Source organism: Triticum urartu, chromosome 2 (genome assembly GCF_003073215.2).
Source record: "Triticum urartu cultivar G1812 chromosome 2, Tu2.1, whole genome shotgun sequence".
NCBI lineage: Eukaryota > Viridiplantae > Streptophyta > Magnoliopsida > Poales > Poaceae > Triticum > Triticum urartu.
In genome coordinates, this window is record NC_053023.1 from 700,063,379 (window position 1) to 700,083,266 (window position 19,888).

Below are 19,888 nucleotides of genomic sequence, written 5' to 3' on the forward strand. Positions count from 1 at the left end.
ACATACCGTGTGGGGTGTGGATCACTGCATCCGGAACTTGGGGTGGATTCCCTGAATGTCTGAACCTGAAGATGCATCCGGAGGTTGGGCATGAAAGCGTCGACGTCCGTCAGGCGCTGGGACGCCACCGGGACGGCGGGACGCCACTGGGAGGACGCGAAGGCCCGGGAACGGCCAGGTGGTTGCCGTGGGGAATTGGGGGCGGCAGAGGAGGCCGGCGAGTGGCGGCCGCCGCCCCCAGATCCCGTCGACGACGCCCCGCCGTCACTGGAGGTCCAGATCCCCGTACGTGTCGATGAAGATGGCGCTGGTGGGGGCCGGCCGCGTGCCGGTGGCGTATGGCCCGTCGCCGCCACCGTTGGCCACCGTGGCAAATCCTCCATCCCTGTCTCCTCCCGTCGCGGAACGAAGTAGCCCAAGAAACTGGGGGAGTAGCACATGGAGTTGTTCGGCGGGGGGCGGTAGCCGTCGTTCCTGACCGCCGCCGGCGAATGGGGGCACTGATGTCGTGCGGCCGCACGTGCGAATGGAGGGCTGGGGAAGAAGCAGGCTGAGGGGGCCGAATGGGCTTTGGGGGGACTGAATCCAGCCCATATCCCAATAAAAAAAGCGCAATACTGTGTGAGCTCCTGTTCCGCATGTCGAACAACTATCCAAAAACACTGTTTGTGAATTTACTAAAAAATGCATCCGAATTTGAAACTATTCATAATTTAGAAAACTGTTCATGAATTCTAGAAAGAAATAGAAAAATGGAAGAACATCAGCAAAATAAAACACATGGAAAAAAAGTTAAGACCGGTCAGAAGGTTCAAAAACTTTCCCAAAAAAGGCGAGGGAAGGCTGCTACCCACCGACCCTACGAGCGGATCAGGATCACGAGCTCTATGTCTTAAGCGAGACAGAAGCTACTCTCACGTCAAGTACTATATGCACTGACGGGCTGGCCCACTAGCGCAGTTAAAAGAATAAAGGAGTGAAAAGGGCCCCGAGCGGAATGATAATACATACTCTTAGTTAGAGTGAGGTGCTGCTAGCCACAAAGTACTCGTCGATTTGGTGTTCGACTACTAGGGCGCGACCGACTTGAACAAAACGACCCGGGTTTCCACATGCTTTCCGGGTTTTTTTTGTTTTAGTTTTTTTTCCTTTTTTCTCTCTGTTTTTTTATTCTTTCACCATTTATATTGGTTTTCTCTTTCCTTTTTCTTTGTTTTCTTTGTTTCATACTCGGTTTTCAATAGCTATTTTCGTTTCTTTCCTTTTTCTTCGGTTTTATTTGTTTGTTTCTCATTTTTCATCTATTTTCTTTTGCTTTCCCTCGGGTTTTCATTGTTTTTCTACATATTTTTGACATATATCTAATACATTTTTCTATTACGCATACAACATTTTTTAATACAGGTCAACAGCTTTTATAAACATTTCACATTTTTAAATGCTTGTTTAACATTTTTAAAATATACTTGTTAAACATTTTTCTCAAACGCTTGATTAATATTTTTATGTACATGATAAAAAATTCATCATTTTTTAATACATTGTCAACATTTTTTCTATACACATTTAATATTTTTTAAATGCTTGATAAATATTTTTCAAATAGTTGTTCAACATTTTTTTAAAATGCTTGATTAACATTTTATATATACATTATCAACTTCTTTTATGATTTTTAATAAATGGTCAACATTTTTTGTATACACATTTATCATTCTTAAGTGCTTGAATAACATTTTAAAAATAATTGTTCAACATATCTTCAAATGCTTGATTAAGATTTCTGAAAGACAAGTTTAACATTTTTTAATACATGGTCAACATTTTTTCTAGACACATTTAACATTTTCCAAATACAAGTTTAACATGTTTTGGATACACGGTCAACATATTTTCCATATTATTTTAACATTTTTCAAACACTTGTTCAACATTGTTTTCGAATTCTTGGATTAACATCTTATAAATACATGATCTACATTTTTTGTATACAATTTTCACGTTGTATTTTTTTGTATACACATTAATCATTTTTAAATGTTTTATGTGAAGTATTTTTTGTAATATAGAATATCTGAGAATATAAATAAAGTAAAATAAAACAAAAAAGGAAAACATGGTGACGCCTTGGCAATGGCCTTCCTCCTCAAGCAGCCTGCGGTCAAGGTCGTTCAGGTTCGGACAGAAGCTTCCTCCGGCTGTCCAGTACGTTGAGCACGGCAGCGTTGGTGATAAGGGTCATCTGCATTCTTTGGTGCACCTTGTTGTTGCCGCTGGCAGATCACAAGGGCAAAGGGGGTTGGTGGTGGCGCCTTGGGACTTAGATCGGTTAGCCGATGCTTGTCACTTGGCCGCAGGTGGTTCATCCCATCCATGCGACGGGGTGATTTTTGTCCTGACCGTGGCGGCACAGTTTGGCCACTCGAGCGGCGGATTGCGGTGGCCATTCAAGGGTCTTCATGAGAATTTTTTTTCTTTAGATCAGATGGCTGGCGAGGTTGTGTGATGTAACTAGAAGGCTCCATTGAGAGTTTCAGTGGCTCTGAATCTGGCCAATTTTGCATTCAGCGGTGAGATAAATTCTATGGATGGCGGCTTGACGCGGAGGAGATGATTGTGCAGCAACAGTCATGCTGGAACGTAAAGACTGTGCCACACTTGTAGTTGCTGGGATCGCAGAAAGTGGTGGCGACAACATGATGACTTCAATTTGGTGGTGCTTCTCGAGTACCCGGTCTCGAGTTCTGGGGTGAAAACCCTAGGTCTGACCCGAATTGGTTATACCTGGCGATGGCAATGTTTTTGCGTCATTACCTGGATGAAGGCATTGCTCGGATGTGCTCGGACGTGTTCTTAGGGTGAAAACCTAGAGTCTGGCCTTTGTTGGTTGGATCTAGTGACGACGACGTTTGAGCGTCGTTTCATTCATGAACGCGTCACTATTGTAGAAACTTTCTCATTGCGCTTGTACTGTCAAGAGATGGTTGGTACGGATATGAGTTTTGTATGACTTTGCTCTTTGCCGGTGTTTTTTTTGTGTGTGTTGATATTGGTTGTGTACTTGTGTGCATCATGACTATTCAGAGGTCGGATGTGTGCTTATTGTGATTGTATCCCTTTAATGCTTCATTTTGAGTCAATAAAATCCACCCTTTGCCAAAAGAATCCAACACTGATGAAACCAAAAAGACACAATCGACCACAAATAACCTGCTAGAGAAAAAATATATCCCACCAGTGAAGAACGGCATGGCGAAGATGTGCGTTAGCCTCTGGTTTCAGTTCGTAAGTACGAGAAATAATTCGCACCTTGGATGACGAACTGCTAAGTCCCCCTTTGCGAATGATATAGTCTACTTCGGAGAGATTTGCTGCATGTAGCATCTACTCCGTATTTGGCATGATAGGAAAACCAACTGCTTGCTTTTTTTTTTTTGAGGGGTAAAACCAACTGCTTGCTGCAGGGAGCCAGGGACAGACACAGACGGCATGGACGAAGCAGATTCTGAGCCAGGGAAAAGTCAATGCTGGGCCGTCGCCTGTAAGCACTTCCTTCCATTCTGCTGCTAGGACGAACACCCAAAGAGTACAGGGCTATGGCCCAACCGTGGAGCCGCAGATGCAACGTTGTGTTTCGCCTTTGTTAGTACCACTAGATGACCAGTTGCGCCAAATGGCGCAAAGACCCGTTTAAAACCATGTTCGTGTTGAAAATATTTGCATTTTTTCAGTAATTGTATATTTGAGTACATTTGGTAAGAACTTATGCCCCTATATATAAGCGAAATTAAATGCAAATATTTTCTTAAGGTAATAATTAATGCCACAAATTAGATCATCGGTAGTCAAGATAGTTGAGTCTGCAATTAGGAACTCCGAGTAGCTGTAAACTTGCATTAAAAAAGGAGTAAATACAAGTGACACAATAAAATGTACTTAATACATGAACTTGTGAATATTGTGTACAGGAGAAGTTAAATAGAAATAGTGGTCAATTAATCTAACCTCACCATCCAGAGAACTAATCTGGACGCGCTTCCTTCAGCTTTGTCAAATAAGAACATAGGCCAAAAGAAAGGGATGAGATTAGCTGATAGACAGACATGCATCATATAGATAGCTTTGGTCACCTAGCTTATGGTAACTAAGATATGCAGTATTTAGATCAGGTAGAGCCTGTACCAGCCGTGTCGAAAATGACCTCATCATCTAAGCTGCTCTTCATGGTGGGTGTGTTTCGGCGGGTTGTAATTGGCAAAAGCAGAAATGCCTTCCATAGACATCATCCACCAGCTGCTGCTCAGATAGTCTGTGATTCCATCTTTTTCTTTCAGCTCGTGTTCCAGAGATTTACTTTTTGTTGAACCAACTGCAACTTATCATAGTTGATGTCTTGCAGCACTTTGTTGTAAGAGGCTTCCATGTATTTAAGAGGTTCGTCTGCCAGCCAATCTTCAGACTCATCCAGTTTCATAGACATAGATGGATATTAATGTCTTTGCAAGTTCATTATTTAGCTGGTACTCAATGGATAGAATTAAACACTTGCCTCGAGGTCCTTGCCTTGTGTGTTGAGTAAGCTGCGCTTGGAAGGCCAAGCTCTCTCATCGTAGCATCCGGAAGCACTTTTGTTGGAATATTAACGTTTTCCATCACGGCGGACTGGTCACAAAGAGAAAGACATTGTAAGCAAGTGTTTGAAGCTAGGCTACAAATTGATATTCTGAATGTGATCCGTGATCCAGCAAAGAAGCAATAAAAATACCATACAAATTTGCCACTAAGGTAACACTATATATATAGGCCTTACCCAAATGGAAAAGGAAAAAAGAATGGGAAAACTTCCTGTATTATTATGTAGTTGAACAAAATATTTTTCCAAAAACGGGACACAGTATCTCCAAAATAGGCATCATAAACGGCAGACACTAAGCTCGTGATCATTTGTTGAACTTTTAGTCTGGCACGTAGCAGTATATCATGGCCAGATCTTCTCTCAAGTAAATGAAATCCATGTTTTACTTTCTTGCTTTATAACTTATAGTGCATCCTCTTCCAGTATCAGAAGATGATGAACTCAGACATGATGTTGTATATGGATAAACAAAAACAAATCTGACTATTTTTTGATAAAAGGTGCTTTATTACTTAAAATACTTAAGCATTACACCCGGCCTCTGCATAATTGAGATGCACATAGCCATAACCAAGTCCACGTTCCAAAAAAAACAACAGAAAAAGGCGAAATACACTTAATCAAAGAGTCTGTATAACGCCTAAAGCGTAGGAGGACCAATCCGAAGATCATGCGGTCATCCATGTCAGTTAAAAGTATCCCTCGTCGTGGCCTCCAATCGTGTACACACCTCCGTAAACAGGTCTCGATACTCCACACGTTATAGAGACGACCATAAACGGAGCGTACCCATACATCTGTAGATAACCTACACAAGAGAAGTATTTTTATCGTTAAAAATCTTATCATTTCCACATAGCCAAAGCGACCAAATAACAAATAAAATTATCTGAACCCAAAGTGCCGTGAATAATCTGTATATTTATTGCTTCTTCTGATCTTAGCTACCAGTTTCAAACCCTCAGTATATGTAGTGCACTTGACCATCTATTTGGAACATTCTGCTTGCACTGGGGTGTCTAAGCATGGGAGAGGGGAGTTACCATGATGTTAACATCACACATCGACATTACTTCATATTATAAAGCAAATGCAGGATTGGTCCTTGGTCCACCAGCCATCTCACCGAAGTCGACGTTGTCGCCGCCGCATCTGTACCCTCCAGTTCCACCATCGCCAACAGCATAGTCAGAATATTGATAGTAACAAAATACACCAAATGGGGCAAGGCCCTAATTCATCATTTGTAATGTATCTAAGAAAATTCATTGTTGGTGTATCTACAAAATACTATATACCAAGTGATGAAAGGGCCAAACTGCGCCAATTAAGACTGTAATATTTCTTATCTTGTTTTTTTTTTTGAAACAAATGAGTTCTTTCAATGCAAAGAACAGATAAGTGCTAACCAAGAATTAAACCAAAGTATGTTCTGATGTAGATTTGTTACCAGCATCTCTAGCATAAAGGAAATCAATGTCAATAATAGCCTCTAAAATCTCAGTACATAAAAACTAAGATGCTTCTCAAGTGTTTTTCTGTTTCCATAGGAAATCATCGAGCTTATTATAGCAGCATGAACGGTCAATACATTTCATTAATACGCAGACTGAAATACATACCACATATTCTTGCCATCTCTTACACTTGATGATCACATATTGTACTTCTGATTGCACAGTCCTCTCTCTCGAAGAAGAAAATACATCACTATGAATCATTGGGTTCCACATAGTCGGCGCAACGTCATGGAACTCAAAGCTGGTGCATAAATTTGTCCTCTAAATCCACCATCCATATGGCAAAGTAGACATGCTTGTGTACTGGCCCTTACATGAACATTCTCCAGGCTGAGATCAGTATGTGTCATTCCATGGTTATGATAATTTACCTGCATTAAGTAAGACACATCCTCAGAGAAACTCGCTGAAAGAAAATCTAAAATATATAGAAAGCTCTAAATATGCCAAGGTTCAGCGGAAAAATATGTTGATCCAACCATGACTTCTATTGGCAAATGCTACTTTATCTAAAATATACAGATTTCAGTGCTCAGAAAGTGAAACAATGTGTACATTGAGGAATCTATCTTGGCATTCAGTTTATAACATAACAAGGAATGAGAGCTTTGACAAGCTTTTACACTTGGTCAGATTTTTGCATGCATGATTTGTCAGATTGTAATGTCATGATTTGTCAATAACTGAATGTTTTCAGTAAGCTGATGTACAAAACTTGAAAAATAAATTCAGTTAAAGCAGAAGTGCAGAGTGTATGTAACAGAAAATTCAGCTAAAGAAGAAGCGCAGAGTGTATGTAACAGAAAATTCAGCTAAAGAAGAAGCGCAGAGTGTATGTAACAGAAAATTCAGTTATACTAAAACCTGAATGTTTTCAATATGCTGCTGTACAGTGTATGCATATTTTCAGACTATCACTGAAAATATGCAGTGTATGCATATTTGAAGAGTACTCAAATGTTCTGAAAATAAGATGTGAGACCAATGCATAGATAGACCAATGCCGAGACCAATAAAATTTAGCTAACACTGGACAGAGATGCCTCCTTGCAACAATCTCTACAGAAAATTCTTGTACTCATCTTAGCTCTTAGCTAACACTGGACACTGGAGTAGTTTCAATTTCTAAAAAAATGGGGTGCACACCATTTATAAGCTGTTCTAGAGACAAGATGGCACTGCACCATTTTACAAGCCATTCCAGTGACAAATTCATGGAATATTTTCTTTGATTTTAGTAGTCCAACATCATTCTTTCCCCAAACTACTTACTTTGTGTGGTGATCAATCAATCCATCAACCCTACAAGACACATGCACATCCTCTTTTTTATGATACATAGATTTCCTTTGTGTGGTTTACCTTCTTGAAACAAAGGTAAACACACACCTCATGAATCATGATGGCAGGCAAGGCACACACACCTCATATGACACTTGCTAGTAATGATACCAAGAAACAACAGGGGCACCCTCTAATACAGAAATACTGAGGTAGTGCTTTACCTTTTCGAGAAATCCATAAACTTTAGTTAATTCAGTTAATTTGAAAAGTTCAGTTTGCACTGCAAAATTCAGTTAGCACGTTCAAGTTCAAAATCAGAACATCATGCAACATCAGAAAGAACTCTTAACACTGGCAGATTCTTTTCAACTAAAAGTTAATAGAATTATTCACAATGTAAGCAACTAATTTTGAAAAATCCATGCTGTACAAACATAAGCAATTCAATAGGAAGGTGAGGTCCTTGACAGTAATGCTAGCATAAAGACCATGCTCTCTGAGATTCATTTAACAAAAAAAAAGAGATGGAAGCAGAGCACATTGCACAAGCTTCCAGAGTTGCAGAAAGAGAGAGAGGGGGGGGGGGGGGGGGGGGGGGGGGGGGGGGGGGGGGGGGGGGGGGGGGGGGGGAAGAAGGATTGGGCGAAGCTCACCTTGAGTGTTGAAATCAGCCAAACTTGCCGGCCTGCGGCAGCTGCATCAAGTGCCCCGCTGGGACACACGACGGGCACCTGCGCTGCAAGCGACCCTACCCCTCGAGTGCCTCATAATGCACCCGGCAGCGGAGGCCGTGCCCTCCACCACGAAGCCTATCCAGGGATGTCACCAAGCATCTCGCCGTCGATTTCGTCCGGGTGTCCGCTTCTTCCTCCAGATCGGTTGGCATCCAGTCCTCCCCTCCTTCTTCGGCCGTAGATGGGTGAGACAGGCATCGGCAGAGCACGGGGCGGACGCATCTGGGACACCACGCGACACGGACGAGGCGCGTCTGGCTGCTGCCACTCCTCTCCCTCGGACTGACGATGAGGAAGATGCGGCAGGTCCGGGTGCCGCCATGGAAGCGAAGAGGGAGGAGGATCCAGGCGCCGCCATGAGGGAAGGGGGAGGAGGATCCAGACCTTGGTAGGAGAGGACGGCGTCGACGGCATGACGGACTGCCCGGCTTCCTCGTCCGTCTCTGACGCACACGCTGAGGGGGGAGAACGACAGCGCCCCTTTGCCCCTCACCGCCGTCCTCGGCAGGGGCGAAGAGGCATATCAGAGGAGCATGAGGAGCAGGCCTCCACGGCCAGAGCGCCGCCGACCGCCATGGGAGAGGAGGAGCGCCGCCGTTGTCGCCCCATCTGCCATCATCACAGCCACTGCGTCCCGCCCCCCGAAGAGGCGAAGCCAGGGTGGGAAGGAGGCGGGGCTTGAGGGAGAGGAGGCTGCGCGTGAAGATGGGGAGGAGGCGGCTGGTTCGACGAGGAGAGGAGGCGGCCAGGATGGAGTGGCGGCGGCGAGGAAAGGAGAGTACGAGGGAGAGAAAAAGGGGAAAGAGAGCGCTCGGCAAAAAAGGAGAAGTGGCCACAGCCGCTAGTTGGGCGCAGTCCTTCATCCTTTATATGTTCAATACCGCTTAGCTGGATCATATTTTTTTTTCGTGAATACACTGAGCAGCGTATTATTTCATTGATAGGTGAGAAAAGAAACAGTTTTACAGAGTGCAGTCCTCGCGAACGTACGCTAGATGGCTTTCGGGAGGGTGCAACGCGAGCAGCAGAGGAGGATGCTCATCCTCGAGTCTAGAACGTCAGGTTATAGGTAAAATTCTTCCTAAGCCTCTAGCACCGGCCGCGGCCCATCTACTCACCTCCTCCTTGATCAGTTGTACCAGGCCGGTAGTAGACGGTTGAGCGCCGTTGAAGATGGGCGCGTTCCTGTGCTTCCAAATATTCCACACGGTGAGGGCGATGATGGAGTTGAGGCCTTTCCTAAGGCTATCCGGAGAAGCCACCATAGCTTGAGACCACCAATCGAAGAAAGTGATGGAGTCGAGCATGGGCAGCGTTACCAATCGACACCAGGAGAGGATTTCGTGCCAGGGCTAGTTTATAAGTCGCTCCCCGGACACTGTTAGCACCACATGGCTGGTGTGGTCAGCCCTTCTTCATATTAATGAGTATTTGAAATGATGTTTGTGGAGGAGAAAGAATAAGAAAAGAAACGAAATGTAGATATGTCACATTGCATGCTTTTTACTGTTTGACTAATACACCGACACGGTGTGCTTGCTATTTTTTTTCTTTCATAATTTAATCATGTTTTCCTCTTGAGACTGTACATACTAAAAATTACATTGCGTTCTTGGAACAACCGAACGATCATTGCGATGAAGCCGCTCCCGTGCCAAAGCCGACCCCTAAGGACCAACACCCCATCGCCACACTTATCGTCGTTCAACCCTCGAATCAATTTGAAGAACCTACCACCAAATCTTGCCGTCATGTACACATGATGAGAAACCCTGACCTTGTAGCCCAAGGAGCCGACAAGAATCTAAACCAGAGCTCTGTCTAATGTGCCCCGACGAATGAGCTCGACGAGGATTAGAGCAAAAGACCGACTCAAAGCTGAAGCGTTACCATCCGCCGTCCTTGCAAGGACGAAAAACATGACCCATCTATTAGCCCGAGCCGAGGCATCAGGATTTCCCTCTCGACATCGGCCGCCGGAGAGACATGCAGAGGGGGAGATGAATCCACAGCCTCGCCGGCAAAGATCGAGAGGAGGAAGACTTAGCCCTAGGCTCCTTGTGGAAGGAGAAAGGAAGAGTTGACTGTATTCATTGACACCCGAAGCGAACCGGAACTCGGAAGTGATGGGATTTTCTTGGGGAGATCCATGTCAGTTATTATACACCAATGCTGCAAAACCTGCAATGCATCACTGGCATGCTACTTGTTCATCCAGTAGGCCTTCATGTTCCATTTGCTACTGGGACTGTGGATCATATCATATTAGCATTGCCCAGTTGCCCACACAAGATTTACTCTTCTGACTTTGCACTGCACCAGTTCAGTTCGGGGCCTCCATCCTGAGAACCGGGCTCAGCTCTGAATAGTGTTCATGCGTACCATTTCACTTTGCTGTGTTTCAGTCTGCTCTTGTTTCCAAAACATTAAGGCTGTGAGATCTGACAAGAGGTAAGAAAGTGACATACAAAACATCCACCACACATTCTACTTGGTGTGTGTGTAAATTATTATTTTCATAACAAAAGTTCCGACAATCTTGTTGTAGTTCGAACAAGCACAAATCCAGAAAGGAAAATGAAGGTGAAAGTCTGATAGAGATACCCAGTGTTGAAGTGCAAAAATAAAATGTCAATTTCAGGCCGCGAGCCCCGGACTGGCAGTAAATTTTAGGGAGTGAATTGCAAGAAACCACCACGTTTGGAGCTTCTCTTGCAGAAAACAACCTGGTCGCTAATCTTTTGCAAAAGCCACCGCACATTCAGTAAAAATTTTGCAGAGTGCACTAAACATGTCATTTGGCTCGGTTGAGGGCGTTTCCGACAGGTGGGGCCCAAAATCGCTGACGTGTCCTAACGGATGCGCGGACAGCGCCGTTTGCTTAAGACAGACGCGGTCGGGTCGCCAGAGACAGACCGCCCGCGCCCGACCACATCTGGCTCGATTTCTCTGCTCTCACGCTCGCTCTCTCTGCTTCCACACTCGCTCGTTCCCCTCCCATTTGCTCCTCTCCTCTCCGGTCGCCGCCGGCCGCCGTCCGCCATGGTGTCCTGGACCGACAGTGAGAGCACTGACGGCTCCGCTGCGCAGTACATCTCCTCCGACGACTCCCCTCTCAAGGTCAGAACATTGTATTCCTCATTTGTGTTCTAGGGTTTGTAGGGTTGAACATTTGCTCGATTTGAACAAGTTTTTGTTGGATTTCTCAGATCCCAGCTACAATTGATGAGCCGTCGTTCGAGGGTCTTGCTGACGACTTGAATGTGATTTGTGAGCATGGGAATCCAGGGAGGAAGTATGTTGCATTTGAGGGGATAAGCACTGGTAGGATGTTCATTGCTTGTGCCATTGAAGTAAGTTTTAAGTTGTGTTTGCAGCATTCCAATTCTTGTTCTAGGGTTCATAGTTACTGTTCATGTTCTAGGGTTCATAGTTACTGCTCATGTTCTAGGGTTTATAGTTACTGAATTTAGTTCTAGGGTTCATAGGTAGTGTTCTTACCTGTAGTTTTCATAATTATTCATCATTGAATGAATGTGATTCTGGTACATTAACTGAATCAGCTATTTAACTGAATCTGTAAGTAATGTCTGTAATTTTGAACTGATTTTTTTCTATTGTAGGGTGTTGCAAATTGTGGATTAGTGCAGTGGGTAGATGAGCATTGGCCAGAGCATCTGCAGAATTCTATTCATAAGCTCTGGCTTATGTATGAGCATAGCCAGCATGAAAACAGGATGGCATGCCTGGAGCATTCAAGCACTGTACACAATCTCACACAGCAGAAAAAAGAGTTGCAGGAGACATATGAGAAGCTTGTTGAAGATGTGAACAACCTCTTGGATTATAAGGATAGCCAGCCTGAGGTAAACCAGAAGAATGATGCTGACAACATTTCAGTTAGTGTGGAAAGCAGCATAACAAAGGATGCTGAGATCAAAAAAATTAAAGGCTGTTGTTGACCAGTTAAAGCAAATTCATGTAGCTCAAGCCACTGTCATTAGGAATTTGAAGTTCAACCATCTTAAGGAGAAGGAAAAGTTGAGCTCTGATAAGAGGACTTTGGAGATTTGCTATGCTGACCTGAAGAAAGAGAAGGATGACCTGAAGAAAGAGAAGGATAAGCTGGATTGTTGCATTGCTGAGCTGATGAAAGTGAAGAAGAAGTTGACCATGGAGAAGAGTACTCTTGCTTCCTGCATTGTTGAGCTCAAGACAACAGGTGATAGCAACAAGAGGAAGCTTCACCAGATTAAGGCTATTTGTGATGAGGACTAATTTGTGTTGCTGTCTGACCATGTGTGTCAATGATGTCTTTTATAGTAGCTATGGAGGAAAGCTGTAATGTGTTAAACTTTATTGTGGTGAACTCTATTATTTCTGTAGCAATGAACCTTGGATTGTATGTTGTTTGTGAGAGTACTATGTTTGTGATGAATTATCAGCTTGTATTAAGTTCAGTTTGTGATGAATTAACAGCTTGGATTATAGCAAGTAGATAGTGAACATAGATAGTAAGTTCATAGTGCATAGATAGTCTGACATAGATAGTGGCATACTAACATAGATAATAGCTGCATAGATAGTTTGACATAGATAGTGGCATACTAACATAGATAGTAGCTGCATAGATAGTCTTACATAGATAGTGGCATACTAACATAGATAGTAGCTGCATAGATACAACTGACATAGATAGAACTGGCAAACTAACATACTGACGAAACTGAACTTTTTCTTCTTCTGACGAAACTGAAGACAACATGTCACTCCTCCTTCTTCAGCATCTTCAGGCGTAGGGAGCGCCGCACGTCATTGTTGTTCACCGCCGCCCTCTTCTTCTTGGCCGGCGCTGGCTCCACCACATCTTCACCGCCGCCCTCCTCTTCTTGCTTCACGACGACGAGCTCTGGGTTGTCGGCGACCTCCGGCAACTTATCCACATCAATTGGGCTGTTCTTCTGCCCCTCGACGGCGTGGAGGACGGGCGCCAGGAGCTGCACATCAGGCTCGTCGGAGGAGGAGTCGGAGGAGAGTACGACGACCTCGTCCACCTCGTCGTCAGAGGAGTAGCCGTCAGATTCGTCAGAGTCGTAGTCATCAGAGGACTCGGACTCGGCGTCGGAGTCGTCGTCTGGCCCGAGCACCCATGGATTGCACCTCTCCCAGTAGGCATTGTTGATGGGGGCTGGGAGAGCGAGGACGGCGTCAGTGATGTCATCTGCGGCGGTCGGCGGCGTGGTGGATGAGCGGTACATCCACCAACGGGCGCGCTGCCTGGGGTCGGGGGAGCGCTGCACCTCGCGCATCGCCCACAAGAGAATGGTCGCCGGCGGGATAGTGCGGCCGGCAGGGAATGCACGCTGCCTTTCGGCAGGTGTCATCACCTTCACCAGGCCGCGGGCATGGTTCCTCAGCATCGCCGTGCTGGGGAACCAGCGCGCGATCTCCCTGTACTGCGCGCGCAGCTCGTGGTTGTTCCCGGCGAGCTCTTCGATGGCCAGCTGCCAGTCCATGGCGACGGCGGTGGGGGTGGCTGTCGGCGGTGGTTTCGACGGGAGAGAGGGGGAGAGGAGTGGGCGATGCGGGCGGCGAGTGGGAGAGTGATCGAAGAGAGAGGTAGGTGGACACGTATTAAAGGCAGAAACCGAAACGACTAGTTATACTAAACAGACATTCACCACGCTGGCAGCCTCAACGCACTCTCAACACAGTGCATGCCTAACTAAATATAAGTAAAATTGCGGATGCTACTAAAACAACATCACTAGCACTATCCTATTGGTATTGAACCCCTGGTTACTACCAACTGGTCCTGGGTTCGATCCCAGGCCAAACTATTTTTGTGCATTTTTTTGGATTTACAAAATTAATATGTTAGTAACTTCTTAGGGTTTTTATTTTTGTGCAATTTTTTTGGATTTAAAAATTAATATGTCAGTAACTTCTTAGGGTTTTTTCGACTCCGAGGCACCCTAAATGCCCAAGTGGAGACATTTTAGGTTTTGTCGACGCCGAGGCACCCTAAATGCCCAAGTGGAGACATTTTGGGTTTTGTCGACGCCGAGGCACCCTAAATGCCCAAGTGGAGACATTTTAGGTTTTTTCGACTCCGAGGCACCCTAAATGCCCAAGTGGAGACATTTTAGGTTTTGTCGACGCCGAGGCACCCTAAATGCCCAAGTGGAGACATTTTGGGTTTTGTCGATGCCGAGGCACCCTAAATGCCCAAGTGGAGACATTTTGGATTTTGTCGATGCCGAGGCACCCTAAATGCCCAAGTGGAGACATTTTAAGTTTTTTCGACTCCGAGTCACCCTAAATGCCCAAGTGGAGACATTTTAGGTTTTGTCGACGACGAGGCACCCTAAATGCCCAAGTGGAGACATTTTGGGTTTTGTCGACGCCGACGCTGAGGCACCCAACTTCTTGCAACACATCATAACACATCATATCAACAACATGAAAACTAAGATCATCATCATATCAACAATGAAACTATGCTCATCATCACAACAACAGAATGAAAACTTCTTGCAAAACATCATAACTAATAAGTTCATCATCACATCATCATAACCAGAGTATCATAGTGCATCACAACCATTAGGTACATTACATAGTCCACCACTTGGACTTGAACTAACTGGTTTCAACATGAAATTCTTAATATTCTTCATCACAAACTAGCCAAAAAAGGCTGAATTAAACATGTTTCAACATTACATCACTTCTTGCTGCCTTGAGAACAATTGAACCATTCAGACATCTTGTATGATGGCTTTCTCACTCTTCCAGTACCTGACAGTCTTGGTGGTATGAATGTTTTCTTTGCCCTTGACCTAGCAGCAGTAGCAGAAGATGAACTAGGCCTATCAGCAGCAGGAGAAGATGAACTTGGCCTTGTTGGAGCAGGAGCAGAAGGAGTTGTCCTAGGTACAGCCCTAGTTGCAGTCCTAGCTGCAGCTGGAGCTCTTGCCCTTGCTGGTGGTGGAGTTGTCCTTGGTGTTGCACTGGTTGCAGCAGGAGCTCTTGCCCTTGCTGCTGGTGGAGCAGATGGAGTTGCCATTGGTGCATCAACTTTCCTGTTTTCCTGCAGTGACAACATATAGACAGATTAGAACATAGTATTAAACTAGTTGAATGCCCGCGCGTTGCCACGGGCCAACGAACATAGACATAGAGACATTGATTTCAAATATTATTAAAATTTACAATGTGTATGCCATATGTAGCTTATGACTTTGTTGGGATAGATATCGTCTTGGAGCATGTCTTCACTGCTTCCACTGCTAAAGATGGATGTCTTGTCTCCATGCTCTCATGTCATTGCTAATCTTGTGGGCATGGTGAGCTCCCATTTATTTTTCCCTCTTTAGCCCTCTCTGTCGTGCCCACCTGCCCGGTCATGTCTAGCAGCGTCCACTGCGGAGCCATATTTCTTGGTCCCCTGGAATCCTCGCGCCATGTAAATTGTTGCAACCTTGCTCTTGCATGGTTTCCCGCCCATGTCTAGGTTTTCCTAGACGATCATGTGCGTGTTTTATAGTTGCACCATCATGTCACGCTTGTCATCAGTGTTCAACAACGACCCAATTATGAAATAGATTAGTTGTCAACATGAAATTTTCCACCGCAACTTAATCACCAACTTCTTTGTATATTCTCCCTTGTGACCCAATCACTGAGTTAATGTTTCCTCTTTGTCATGTGTCGTGTTTTCCATGCTTGTCCCTACAGGAATAGGGAAAGTATCAGGTGCTCCCGTAGCCTACATGAACGGGAGCAGATGGAGAGTTGGATGTGAGATCCAACGGTTAGCTTCGAAGGATGTGGACCTAAATGCAATACAATGACTATTTGAGGGGGTTTTGTGCAATTTTCTCCGCATCGTTGGATCTGACATCCAACGTTCCAAGTGCTCTCATATAATGGGAGCATATGTTCTATGGGGGCACATGACATTTTCCCTGCAGTAATACCCTTGGCTCCACCAACATAACACCATTACATGCTCTCTCTCTTTTGCTTCATTACCCTTGGCTCAAGATTTACAGATCGTGGAAACAAAACATGATGCATTAAGCGGCTCTGCATAATCACGGGGGACATGCTTCATCTCTTAAAAGACCTTGTTTCACCTCTAATTATTCCCCCTAGCTTCTTTTATGTAATTATTATTAATTTCTTCCTAGCCTTTTCTATCTTTTTTTACTCCTAATGTATTTCCTGTCCTATTCGCCTTGGTTCACGCATGAATGATATCTCCTAGATCTGATGGCCAAAACATTAGAGTATGAATGATCTCTCCCTAAGTCGAGTGGCAAAACCAACTGTGGACGCATGAAGAGCATGGGTATGTAATTATTATTAATTTCTTCCTAGCCTTACTCTTAAAATTGCAGGTTATCACTATGTATCCAACAAGAGCATGTTTATGTGTCGAGCACATGGGAATACCAAAACCTCAAACTTAGAGAGAACCTTGAGTATCGGGATTAGATTCTCTGTGTACTCTATATAACTCTAGGGCTGCCTCCATGATCTTAGGTTCAGATAAAAGTTGTGATCTTTTCTTATTTGAAGGATGAGTAGAGAAGAATCTTCTATTACTATCTCCTAGCTTCTTAAAGGTCAGTGGGGCTATGCGAGGATCAAAACCGGCTGCAGCAAGTATCATCATTCCAATCTGATCTGCCTCTCTCTCCGCCCTACATATCATGAACATCATCAGAAGAGCTTGTAACATGACATACTTACATTGAATTGATAATGCAAAAAAGGAAGAAAACCGTGGAATTTATGGATTAGTTCCGAAAGAACTGTCGTGGAGGGAAAGGGAATATCACTATACTATAATCAGAAAGGTGCCATAGCACCCGGGTGCCCCGACACCCTGTTATCCTGTGCGTCCAACGATTTGAAGATTCGTGCTGATGATTAGACAGCAGCAGGCCACTTACATCTGCATGTTAATTAGGCAGTTGTTTTACAGGGTGTGAACAGGGTCGCTCGACCGCTGCAGGAGACAGAACAAGGCTGGTCTAGGCACCTTTTTTTATGGAGAGAGAGATGATTTGACAGCACTGTTGTAGACCTGTCACTGTCAGGGAGGTGCTGTTTGTCCTTTTTTTTTTGTGCATGCGGTGAAAGGACTGGTCATAGGCAGCGTGCATGTGGTGCAACCAATGCCGCACCCACAACAGAGCTTTTATAACAGGCGTTCATCTTCTTCCTTCACATCAGAGTGTGGCCACCAAGGTGTTAATGGGGAATCTTCAACCTGTATAGTCTAGCAGAACAACAGGTCATCTCCATCTTTTTTCAGTAGGTGGAATCATGCCAGGAAGGGCAGGGCTAGACTAGACCCGTGTAATATTTTTTGGTACACCCGAGCTTAAGAAAGACATGAACTGCTAATGGATTCTATTGCTACAATGCTTGGCTCAAATCTCTAGGCATTATATTTTGAATGGATGGTACAGATAAGAGGGTGCCTAGGCACCTGGGATCTAAAAGTCCATTCTCTACCATAATAACTAGAGTTTGACTCCTTTTTTCTGTGTCTGACAAACAAGCAGCCAGTTTCATATGGAGAGCAGTAGTGGCTCATATCCTTCTTTTATGTGTAAAAGCGCAGGAGCTCCGTCACTCGACTGTAGAAGGAAAAAAAGGTTGATTTACAAGTGAATATACCTTCGGGTGAAGGGCATCCTCAGGGGTCTCGGAAGCCACTTGTAGATGATGCTCTCTGACACTCATGCCTTGCAACGATGTGGGCAATCTATAAAAATAAAAGAGGGCCAATGATAGTTAGTTTGAATTGACAAGAGAAAATCCAAAAGGCACACATCAGCCAATTGATCCAATAAACCTACCTCATGAGCAATTATAAAGGCAACTTCAGCATCTTCTGAATTGAAAAATTGGAGCAATCCAGTGGGGACTATGATCTTGCCAGCGGGGTAGCTCCACATGGCAACACGCTTTTTTTTCACGACAATCACCTCCCATTTGAGCCCATTGAGATGCCCGGTTGCCGGCCTTGCGTTAATCCCCAGCTTCCTCCTCAAAACCTCTACGGCCGAGTCCACGCTGCCACGATGGAGCATGACGGTGTCATGGCTCTTGATGGCGATGTGGTTGTCGATGGCGTGGACAAGTTTCGAGGTGATGTTGTTGACACGGACGCTTTTCGGGTGGTGTGGGTCAAGTATAATGGCAGCACACCTCTCCTTGAGGTGGGCGAAGCCGGACTCACCGTACTCACGCTCCGGCCTCCTGGCGAGTGCGGAGAACAAAGTGAGTGCGATTGGTGCAGGGCACGGTCTCAAGGTATCCATGGTCGGCAGCGATCACCGCATCGCCGATGCCGATGATGATGAGAGACGCCGTTGCCACGATAATCTTCCGTGGGTACGAGTACCGCCGAGACCGAGAGTGCCCATGGGTGAAGTGGGTCACTGGTCTAGACAGGATGGTGCAGTAGTGCCGAGCGGGCCGCGCCACCACCTGCCTTAGTGCAGGTGGACGAGCGATGACATGATTAATGTTCTGAATGTGTGGTGCCGCCGGCGATCGACAGACAGCTGATGCAGTGTGCCAGAAGAAGAGTCCTCGCATGGCGCCCAAGACATCTGGGCGCCGCGAGGCTGTGTGGCGGCGGCACGCAGAGGTCAAGCAGTTCATGTTGCTGCAACTTTCCTTTCTTGTTACTGAGGGCGGGGGGTGGGGGTTGATCTGAATGGCAGTTGGATTTGCCGGGAGCAGGGGCGGATCTGGATGGTGTACCCCAGAAATTGTGAACCCCCCAACCTAGCGGGATCGATTTGAATTACAAAGGACTCAAATATGAGCTAAAATCTGAGGTGGTTCATGCCGCGCTGGATGAAAACAACGTACAGTAGTACGTTGATTCCTAAAAGAATCTAGCTGCTCATACCTCAAAGGAAGGAAGGAGACCCAATCCTAATGGCCAAAGACTGGGACTGGGCGAAGTCCGTAGCTGCAGGATCAGGATGTCCCGGGAGGCGAGGAAGAAGGGGAACGGCAATGGCGGCGGCGACGCGCGTCCCCGAGAGGCGGGAGGACGGGAAGTACTGAGGCGGCGGCGGTGACGCTAAGGTCGCGTTGGAAGGGAAGGTCACGTGTGAGTGAGTCTGAAGGGGCAGACGAAAGAAAATGAAAAAAAAAAGGTTGAACCGACGATGTGAATTTTGTTAGGTCAAAAGAAAAACGATCTTCTTCTAAATCTACATAATTTTCGTCTTCATCACACTAAAATTTGAACGGTTGTTTTTCAGTGTCAAGTTTGCCGCAACTGTTACGTATACAATCTACACCCTCTGTTCCTAAATGTAAGACAATTTTAAATGTTCATTGGAAGAGAGGTAGTAGCTATTTTGATAGTGTATTGAGTCCTGCCTTGTTCAGAAAACTCTGATTTGCTCTGGATTAAAAGCTGCAGCGACCCATTTCCAGGACAACCGTAGAACTCCAGCAGCTGGGTCTAGGATGATGAACTGATGATCCCGAGATCTGCCTTACCATAGCCCATTTCAGGAGACAACAATCCTACCTATCAAAGATATGAACACACACCGTCTGTCATTAGTATCGAAAACCAACGCATGTTTCCCCTCGATTATTCACTCACGCATGTGCCACTAGTAACAGCCCAAATTCAAACTGTGAGAAGAGATCGCGAGTATACG

General features: G+C 45.2%; 1 long non-coding RNA gene across 2 annotated transcripts; it reads right to left on the reverse strand.

The window, feature by feature from the left end:
• Positions 1-4,720: 4,720 nt before the first annotated feature.
• LOC125539870 lies at positions 4,721-9,001 on the reverse strand. Of its 2 annotated transcripts, none has more exons than XR_007297066.1 (4): positions 8,094-9,001; positions 6,259-6,527; positions 5,680-5,795; positions 4,721-5,444 (listed from the first exon to the last, which is right to left on the reverse strand). It is a non-coding gene; the product is annotated as an uncharacterized LOC125539870 (long non-coding RNA). The 2 variants fall into 2 exon arrangements; XR_007297067.1 differs by having other exon boundaries at positions 4,723-5,444; positions 5,680-5,788.
• Between the last annotated feature and the right edge of the window lie 10,887 nt (positions 9,002-19,888).